Raw genomic sequence first — 11852 nt, 5'->3', positions numbered from 1 at the left:
CTCATGAGATGAGAATTTGAATTTCTCATGAGATGAGAATTTGAATTTTCATGAGATGAGAATTTGAATTTCTCATTAGATGGTAATTTCAATTTCTCATGAGAATATGAATCACTCATGAGATGAGAATTTGAATTTCTAATGAGATGAGAATTTGAATTTCTCATGTGAATTTGAATTACTCATGAGATGAGTATTTGATATTCTCAGGAGATGAGAAATTGAATTTCTCACGAGATGAGAATTTGAATTTCTCAGGAGATGGGAATTTGAATTTCTCACGAGATGAGAATTTGAACTTCTCATGAGAATTTGAATTTCTCATTAGATGGGAATTTGAATTTCTCGTGAGAAGTTAAATTACTCACCCGACCCCCCGACCCCCAACCCAGTGACCCCCGACCCCCCGACCTCGTGTAAAACATGTAATTATGGGTAGCGTAGTTGCACCTCCTTCCTTTGCTAGTTTTCTCGTAGGAAAAAATTGCGTCTTTTGCATCTCTTATAGCATTTCAATCCAAAGACGAACCTGGATCGTTGCCTAGGTCCATTCTAATTGTAAAGCCTCGGCAACTTATAGGGAATATTGACTGCCCCCACAGATCAACACGAGGCTTTCCAATGTGCTTTGTCCTCACTCGCACATTTTTCGGGAAAACTTCCCAAAAGGTCACCCATCCCTAAATTACTCCAGGCTAAGCACGCTTAACCATGGAGTTCTTATGGGTTAGGCTACCAAAAAGCAAATGCATTTGTTGATATGAGTAGCCAACTTAGTTCCTTTAAGTTTTCCTTTAACCGTATAGTCTCATACCTATACAGTCTCTAGATCCCTCTCATTCCGGTGTATGCTCGATTCGTCCACGTGCCCCTTCCACTGGAAGCCTGCCAGGAGCCGCTCCTTGCCCGTGCCTTTTGCACTGACGATCACTCCCCGCCCTCGTCAGTGCCCGGGTGTCACACTGACCGCCAATGAAAAAGAATACGGTGAGAATGCGGTGTATTCTCACCGTATTCTTTTCCATTGGCGGTGGAAATGACACTATGAAAGGACCCAGGTTCGACTTTAGGTTGGAATGCAATAAGAGATTTAAAAAACACAAGTTTATCTTACGAGGAAACTAGCAAAGGGAGAAGATGTACTACGCTACCCAAAGACATAAGAAAAACTACACCAAAACACAACGAAAATTCATTTTAATCGGTTCAAATGAAAGATAATACATCAAATATTACTTTAGTCAGAGTAAAAACAATTTTAATGGTTCACGGGAGATCAAACGCACTTGGAAATGCAGTGCAGCAGATACAAAAGGCGAAGGAAGACGATCAAATTGTTGGTTCGCAAACTGCTGGCTCGCATCGATAATTTAAAAAGAAGCTAGACGTCAGGTACCCACAAACCCAACATTTATAATCGCATATACGTTAGGCGCCTCACTAATGTGACGTTCATTCAATTTAAAAATTAATATTTGTGTTATATATAGATGTCGGCTTCGCGGGATGAGACGTCTAGTTGGCGGAAAGGAATGACTTTTCACATACCTGGTCAGACTATAGACGTCGGTTAGGCGGGGCCCTGATGTGTATAATCGCATATAGACGTCTGTTCCCGCCAATTGACATCTACATGACGGAAAAAATTAAATTTTCACCTACCTGTCAGACTATAGACATCGGGTGGGAGGGACACCGACGTCTAGTTGGACGTGAATGACTTTTCACATACCTGGTCAGACTATAGACGTCGGTTAAGAGGGGCACCGACGTCTAAATGGCAGAAAAAAAATTAACTTTTCACCTACTCGTCAAACTATAGACGTCAGGAATGAGGGCACCAATGTCTATATGATGGAAAGAAATGACTTTTCACTTACCTGTCGACATATAGACGTTAATTTTTGTGGCACGGACGTCTATAGTATTATAGACGTCGACCGCCTCCCTAACAGACGTCTATAGGCTTCACTTATTTACGCAATTGCCACCGATCAATAATTTACGTCGCTGGCCCCTCTAACTGACGTGTAATGGGTGACATTATAAGCCGATTCTGCACTAGTGAAGCTTTTTAGACTATGCAATGCTCCAAACTTTAACCCTTGATTTGGAGACAAATAATGGTAGTCTATTTAATAGAAAAAGCTTGTACGGATTCACTTGGCCATAATCATAACGTAAAAGTTTGGCAATGAGCTTGGATGAATGATTTTCAATGCTTTAATAGTTTTTAGTTTAAGAAAGTTGTTTTGTTGCCTAGTTTTCTCTTAGATGCTTGTAATTGACATTTCCTTTACTTTTGTTGTTGTTACCTTTCGACAACTTATGGATGGAAATAGATCAATTTAAGAATCTGAAGAGAATGTTAGATACTTAAAAGGATGTTTTATTTTGATGTATGTGGAACATAGAACACGAAGTAGTGGCAACGACTAGGGTGTTTCGAAACCTCCTTCACAACATAGCAACAACACAATAACATACCTTCCTTCTTCACCAAAATTTGTTCTCAAATTCGTACCACTTGAAGATCTCTTATCATTTATGATAGAACACTATTTCGTAAACATATACGAGAAGAAATTAAACAAAAACATTTATAATTTAAAGGATCAATGTTCCATGAAGGACAAAATGTTCCATGAAGGAGGGAACTTAAAGAACATGAGCATACTTACAATTTATTTAAGCATAATTAGAAAATTATTTAGGGAATTAAATAAATTGTAATTTTTTTAAATTTTATAAAATGTTAAATTCACTAGGCGAGCCAATTTGTGTTCGGTGGGTGAACAAACCTCACTAGACAAAAGTTTGAGTTTGAAATTTTTGTTTTCTATTATTTTTGTGTTAGGTTTAGAGCTATATTTTAAAGTTTCTAAGTTTTCTTAAACTTATTTGCCTATATACAGAGGTACCAAAAATTTATGTAAATACTTTTGAGTCATATTATATGCATTTGCATTATTTGAGATATGATTCTTTTGGTTATTCAATTATAACTCTGATTCTTATCAAAGATTAACATCTTTGTATTAAATCTTCACTTAACTTATCAATCTATTATATTGTGGCATATCCATTCTTATTTTATTTCGTATTTTTCTCTAATTTATTTTTTTTTGTACCTCTTGAAGATTCAAAGTCAGAAACAATCATACTCTTTCCTAGAAAGGATCATATCAACATTGATCTTGTCATCTCCATGATTGTACGATTGTTTCTCTCTGAACACCCTTTTGTTGTGAAATATATATGACTGTAATTTGTCTCTCAATGCCTTCATCTTCATAACTCATCTCATCTCACATCTCATCTCACATCTCATCTCACATCTCATCTCATATCTCATCTCATATCTCATATCTTATATCTCATCTCACATCTCATGTCATATGTCATCTCATATCCCATCTCATATCTCATATCTCATCTCATATCTCATCTCACATCTCATCTCATATCTCATCTCATCACATTTCATCTCATATCTCATCTCATATCTCATCTCACANATCTCATATCTCATCTCATATCTCATCTCACATCTCATCTCATATCTCATCTCATCACATTTCATCTCATATCTCATCTCATATCTCATCTCACATCTCATCTCATATCTCATATCTCATATATCATCTCATATCTCATCTCTCATCTCACATTTCATCTCCTATCTCATCTCCTATCTCATCTCGTATCTCATCTCATATCCCATCTCCTATCTCGTCTCGTATCTCATCTCTTATCCCATCTCATATCTCATCTCATATCTCACATCTCATCTCACATCTCATCTCATATCTCATCTCACATCACATCTCAGATCTCATCTCATATCTCATCTCACATTTCATCTCATATCTCATCTCATATCTCATCTCATATCTCATCTCATATCTCATCTTATATCTCATCTCTCATCTCATCTCTCAATGTGAAGAGAATATCCATTCTCCATCATTTGGCCAATACTTAAAATATTCTCTTTAAGATTGAGAACTAGTAAAATGTCCTTGATGAATTTTGTACCTTTCTTTGTCTCCACCATGACTGTTCATTTGCCTTATGACTACACTGTGGTGTCGTTTTCTAGTTGAACTTTGACATTAATAGATTTATCAATGTCTTTGATCTTTGGTTATGTGATTGTTGTATCCACTATCCAAGTACCAACTTCATTCTTCGTTAGGAGATTCTTGATTAACATAGAATAAGTGTTGCTTTATTATGTTCTTCCACAAAGTTTTCTTGATGCTTATTTTTATCACAACAATACTTCTTCATTTGGCGAAATTTCTTGCAATATTAACATTGAAGTTTTATGTGATGCCAATAATCTTTTTTCAAGTGACTTGTTTTTTTATAGATGTTATATGGATGATATTTTTCTTGACGGGTTCTACAACTTTTATTTCTACAAATTTCTCATATATTTTTATTTCTTAACTTTTGACCTAGGCCGATTAGTCTTGTCCTTTTGCTTGGACTGATCCATCTCAATCTTAAACTTAGATTGACCTGTTTAGAAAAGTGTGTCTCGTTAAATAAACAACGATTCAAACAAAAGTCAAAATTGAATTATGCTCTTACTTCAAATAGGGTGAAACTTTTTAATGAAGTATTCCATAAGAATTCAAGTATGAATCTCATTAACGTTAAGTAAAAATGAAAAATTTTAAGCAACATGTACTCATTTTTACAAATTTATTGTATTAAGATATTTTAGATAGGAGATGATATTATATATCTTATGTTATCCTTAAAAGGAGTTTAACATTACAAATACATTCACCTATGAGAAAAGAAAAACTTCTCTTTAAAAAAAAGCCTCAAGTTTTTAAAGCTATTTAAAAAAGTAAAAAATAAAGTAAAAAAAGGTTATTTTGATAATATAAAAAAAGTAAAAAAAAGATGGGGAGGTGGAGGGATCAACGCCTAAACTTAATTTGATTTAAAAACACTCACACAACCTCTTATTCATGAGATTTTTGCAGTGACCATTCAAACTTTATTTGCAAATGTAACACTTCCCAGCTAAGTATAGCTAAGTATAGCTAAGTATTAGAACACCTTCTTATTCTTATTCAAACTTAGGATTAGCTATTATTAGTTAATAATTTATGCTTATTTATAAGTTATTTGTTTTATGTGAGAGGTTTTCTTCTAATTTTTATACATATTTATTTTCTCTGAGTTGCCTTCTTGATATATCTTTTCTAAGATCCAATTTAGATAAAATAAAATAGATTAGATCCATAATCCAAATTCATTTTAACTAAATCAACAAAATTTAGATTTTTTTAATCTAATTTAAATTGAATCAAATTAAGATTGAATATATTTTGTCAATTAGATTAAATACAATGAGATTGACCTAATATATCTAATTATTATGTCTATTATTAGATATGAATTAGACCGACTTGACTCAACTTAACTAAGGTTGACTCATGCTGAGTTGGGTCTGATTCACTTGGCTTAACTTAGGTCTGGTTCACTTGGCTCAACTTAGGTGTGGTTCACTTGGCTCAACATAGGTCTAGGCCTCAACATAAATTAAAGCTTACTTGAATCAATTTGAGGCTAAATCAACTTTCCTTGACTTGATTTTGTCACTCGTCTCGACCTTCAACTTAAGTCGACTTGTCTCAACCTTTAGTAAGGGTTAACTTAGCTTAGCTAAGCTTTCGGCTGGACTCACTCAACTCAACTTTTAGTCTAGGTCATCTCAATTAGGCCTTCAGCTTAAGCCAATCCATCTCAATTCTTTAACTTGGGTCGACTCATCCTGACCTTCATATTGGGTCGACTTATCTCAATTCTTCTGTCTAACTAACTCAACTCGACCTCTACCCTATCGGCCTAGGTCATCTTGAATCAACCTTTGACCTTGGTCAACTTAGCTTGATCTTCTAGACTAAGCCAACTTGACTCGATCTTCGATTAAGGCCAACTCAACTAGAACTTTAGTTGGGACCAACTCGACTTAACCTTTGGTTAGGGTTGACTAAGTTCAATTCTTCAACTCGAGCCGACTTGTGTTTGCTTTTAGTTCCAAACAACTCGACTTGACCTTCTATCGGGCATACTAAAGTCTACATAGATCAATTTGACATGACTTTCATCTTTGACCAATTGGCTTAAATTTCAACCTATATCAACTTTGTTTGACCTTGGACTCCATCTAGTCTTCTATAATCTTGACTCGACTTAGATGCATCTTAATTTGAGATTATTAAAATTAAAAAATAATACAATCTAAAATCTAATTCAAATCCAAATAAATGAATTTAGTATTAAATTTAAAATTATGAATTTATATTTAATTTTTTTATTTAAATAGACTTAAAATAGTAAAAATCAATTTTCACAAATATTTTGCCAGTCTGAACTTGTGACACCAAAAAAAAAACATAATAATAATCATCCATTTATTCTTGATGGAAGGAAATGTGCCCGCAACAATTTTTCATGAATGTAACTACGTCTTTTGTAACTCATGTGTCAATATGTTATAAGACCTTAAAATTTCAATGTAAATTATTTATTTAATTTATTATCACTAAGGTTATAATGTATAGTTTATTGATTTTGAGTCTGAATTTAATTAATCTATATACATGAATACTAACTAGTTTCTTGAAAACTCGTGCTTAATTATTTTGAGTCAGCAAGATTTAAAGGTTCTAATGTATGAAGTGATATATCTATGAAAATATGTTTTAATCAAGATTTAGATTTAGTTTTGAAACATTTTCTTATTATTAATAATATTAGTGTAATTGATTAATTTTAGTTGGAACTGAAGCATCAATTAACATTACCTTAAAATATTTTCTAAATCTTAATAGTATTCTTCCTTCACTTCCAATTTTTTCTTCGTGCACCCCATAAAATTGAAATTTTCCACTTTGCCCTTAAACAAAAAAAAAAAAAAAAACCTAAAACGCAAAATCTTTACCTACCTGCACCTCCTTCCAACATTTTCTCTTCAATCTATTGGTTTTCAAGTGCAAATGAATTCCAAATTTGGAAGGTTGAGGCTACTGTGTTCTATTTGTACCTTCATATTTCATCAATTAGTGCAGAAAGAAGTAAATAAAATAATTAATAAAAAGTATGTACTCTCACAACTTAACTACAATGTGTAACTTATTTTTACATATTAAACTGTACATTTGGATTAGTTTGAGGGAGATATTATTTGTAAGAGATTTTTGTGATGATATTGAACTACTAAATCTTTTTATTGATTAGATTTTTGAGAAATGTTGTAAGTTAATAGTAGATTAATTATATCTAATTATTATTACTATTTCTGAATTATAACGAGTATACCTTGTCACTCTTAGTTACTTGTTATTATCCCCTTTGGATTAATTACCAAATATATTATGTCTTTCTATATCAAATACACAAAATCTTTCTGAATTATACAATATAAAAGAGTTATTTGATACAAGTTTCACTCTCAATAGTTAGGATATGAAATGAACTCTTCTTACACTAAGAGACTAAACTTCACAGACATTAATCCATTTACAAATATAACTTTCTGCTTTATGTTGTTTAGAAAATGATCTTAGCTAAACACTTAGAAGCTAAAGAATGATATATTGCATAAATAATGTATCATGTCTAGAGCTTAAAATAATTAGGTTCAACCAGCTTCTCTATAGTATCGAATTAAATCTAGGGCTATTTTTTTTTTTGTTACATGTATATACATGGGAATGATTTTTTTTTTTTGTATCACACTAAGAAAATTATTAAATGACCAAAACTAAGTATTAATTAGGCTTAATATTACCGCTGGTCCCAATTTTTATGAACTTTGATTGAAATGGTCCTAATTTTTTTTAAAATGTTCAATGTAATCCTAAATATCGTAATTTCTTTTTAATTTAGTCCTTTTTACAAAGGGTGTTTAAATCGTTAACGGCTAAATATCCAGTTGTGCAATCAGTGAATGACATGCCATTTAATTGTTGACCTGTCTTGACTGAAACATGACGCAACCAATGAGGGACTGCCATGTGGCATCCCCCTTCCTCATCCAAAAAATTAATGTTACTGAATGCGAGGGGGAAAGGGCTTGTGTCGTCACGCGAAGGAGAAACAATGCTGGAACTCTATTGCAAGCATGATTTCTGTGCATGTGGGTTCTCACAAGCTGCTACGATTATGGTTGAGGGCACAAAGGTGGTGGTAGCCTGGGTGGTATTCACGGTAGTCATGGAGGTTTGAACGGTGCAAGGATTTCTGTCACGATTCTAGTTTGCGATTGTAGCTTGCCATAGTGGCGATTTGGGTTTTCTGCAGGTTTACGAAGATGGTGGAGGCGCAAGGGAGGAGATAATGGCGGTGCGACATTGGCAGCGGCTAAGTGAAGTTCGCGTGGTGGTGGAATTTGCCCTCGCAATAGAGTTTGAATGGCACCGCTTGTCGCACAAAGAAGAAGCTCTGGATGGTTAATGGTGGCGATTTTAGAGGTTGTTCTCGTGGTGTGGCCTGTCTCGTGGTGTGACCTGATATGAAGGTTATTAGGTTTGTTGTGGTTGGTTGTTGGGCCGCCATGATGATGGCTTGAGAAGGAGAAGCAATGACGTTGATGGAGATCCACGATGAAGGAAGGGGAAGATGATCCTCGTGGTGTTTCTGGGTGGCACGGAGAAAATGAACAACGCTAGTGGTGGCGCTCTATGATGGCGTCGTTAAAGTGTCCAGTCATTCACTGATTCCACACTTGGACATTTGGAATTTGTGTTAATAAATTATTTTAGTTTTATTCATTTTTTTATAGGAGTAATTAATGGATACAAGTTTGAATGTTAAACTTAGTCTTGAATTTGATAACCTAGAAGATGCATGAAAGTTTTTGGATTAATTATGATGGTAGTAAAGGTTTTGGAGTTAGAAAACATTACCTTAGCAAGAGTAAAAATGATGAGTTTATTACTTCTTTTATATATATATATATATATTGGAAGGAATGTTAGCAAGAAGTAGATAAAAGAGATTTTAAGACCAATAATCCTCTACCAAAGATAAGAATAGAATGTGCTGCAAGAATGAAAGTTAAAAGAATCAATGAAAGACATAAAGTAGTTATTTTATTAATTATCATAATCACCTAGTTTATAGAAACATTTCATCTACTTGTTTCTTAATGAAAAATATCATAATATTAAGAACTATTTGAATTCAAAGAGACACATATATGGCATATGATGAAGTTGAAAGCTTGTTACAATATTACCAACAACAACTAATAGATAATCCTTTTTTTTCATGCTTAACATATGGATTTGGAAAAACAAATAAAAAACATATTTTGGACTAATGCGAGAATGTTAATTAACTACCATTGTTTTGGAGATGTCATTTCATTAAATACAATATATTGTACAAATAGAGATCATTGACCCCTTGCAATTTTCTTAGAATTTAATCATTATAGATGAATGGTGATATTTGAGACATTCTTATTGTATGACGAGACCATTGAGTCCTTCAAATGGTTCTTTCAAACATTTTTGCAAGCACACAATAAAAAAAATCGACTAACTATTTTTACTAATCAAGACCAAGTCATGAAAAAGCATTATATGAGATTATGTCAACGACAAAGCATGGTTTTGTGCATATGGCATATAATGAGAAATTGAGTAAAGCATCTTGAAAATTTAACGAAGGATGACTCACATTTCTTACAAGACTTTAAGAAGTGTATGTATGATTATGATCAAAGAAATATATTTTGAAAACTCGAGGAAAAATTTATTGGTAAAATACAATGTTGAAGAAAACACATAGTTGAATTCAATATATCATAAAAAAGATAAATGGACAACGTGTTATATAAAGAATGCTTTTACGCTTGACATGAGAAGCACACAACTAACTGAAAATATTAATTCAGATATAAAGAGTTGCACTAGATCCAATTTGAATATCAATCAATTTTTTCATAAATTTGTACATATTGTTCAAGAAAAAAGATATAATGAGTTACAACATGATTATGAATTGCGCCAAAAGATACCAAGAATTATAGTACAAAATTCATCTTTATTTCAACAACTTTCATAGGTATACATTTCTTTGTTCAACTTGTTTCAAAGAGAACGAAATCTAGTAATTGCAACAAACATAACTGAAAAGAAGGAAATAAATGCATTATGACTATTTCATAACAATATTGGATGAAATTTGATATGTTTGTGTGATTACCTTTACAACATTTATTGTATAAACAAGAATAAAAAAGAAGTAATTCTATAAACAAGTTTTTATTAGACCAATTAAATTTGTACATTATTACAATACAAAAATTTCAAGACCATAAACAAAATAAACTACATATTGCAACAGGAAGCTTTGTTTCAAAAGATAAACTATATGTTATAACAAGAAGCTTTGTTTCAAAAGTCATTCTTTGATGTATACAGAATTAAAATCCAGACAAATCCCTCTAAAGCTTCAATGAAATAGTTGGTTGGATGAAAATGTTGGAAAAGGTTGTGATGATAATATGTTGTTGAAGAATCAAAGGGAATTCCACAAGGGATTGAAGAAAAAACCTTTATGCTAGTACCCATTGGAAGAGCACTCTTCATTACAGCTTCATTATATCTCTATTTGTCATATCTGAATGCATCTTTAACAAAAAAATTTGAGGTTGTATGTAGTAATATATAAACATCAATCAACCAAAACAGGGGAAAACACCAGCTTTATAAGATCAAATCATTAGAAAACTGAAAGAATAAAAAAACAATAAGGGTAGAATCTTCCTTTAGCTCTAAAAATGAGTTTTGAGTAGAGTTTAAAATTACTGGAAAAACTCCTCTTTCAATAATGGATCATCTAATGGGTGTTTTTCAAGTCAAGAGTAGATTAAATAGTGTATAATAATATTGATTCATCGTTAAAGCAGTTATGTTTAATTCTTCTTTGTCAATTGTTAAGGGATCAAGTAATCAATGAAAGATTATTAGTACTATTACTATTACTTGTTAATTACAATGAGTATACTTAGTCACTCTTAATTACCTGTTAATCTCCACTTTAAATTAATCACTAAGTATATTATATCTCTTTATGTGAAATGCAAATTAACAACAAAAAGAGTTGTTAGGATATGAAATGAACTCTCCTTGCACTAAGAGACCAAACTTCACAAACATTAAATGATTTACAAAGAAAATTGTTAAATAATCAAAGTTAAGTATTATTTATTATCATCAAAATCACAAATAACTCTTTAATTAAATATTTAAATGTTTGACTGGTTAATTATAAATAATGAATGGTTAATCAAAAAGAGGAATTTACTTGGCTAGTAAGTCAAAGTTTTCGTCAAATGTGTATTTCTTTTTCATTATTAAGAAAGTATTGTCATGTATATGTAGAGCTGTCAAATTGGCTCACTTGATAGCCCCTGGCCCTAACCCATGTGGGTTAGGGTCAAAAAAGCCCACAGGGCCAAAAATAATATGTGTTGAAAAAGTCCACAGGGCCAAAAGCCCCTAAAGTTCTGTGGGTCAGGGCTAGCCCATGGACTTTTCTTTTTATCATCATAAAAAAGTAGATAAGTTTGGTTAAATGTAGGAATCTCGAAAAGTGGATAGAAATGAAGATATTTATTTTTATATTGATTTAAATTTTCATTTCTACTCTCATTAAATTAAATATAAGTCTTATATCTTATATTTTATACATATTAATCTTTAATTAAGATTTAGATTAACAAAATAAATTTACACAATCTCGCGCTGGAAAAAGTGGTGGTAAGGGATTTTGTCGGTGATACAATAACAGTTGGCCGTTTTATATAATAT

This window comes from Vigna radiata, chromosome 3, assembly GCF_000741045.1.
Source record: "Vigna radiata var. radiata cultivar VC1973A chromosome 3, Vradiata_ver6, whole genome shotgun sequence".
NCBI lineage: Eukaryota > Viridiplantae > Streptophyta > Magnoliopsida > Fabales > Fabaceae > Vigna > Vigna radiata.
Note: the sequence above shows the minus strand (reverse complement) of the source record.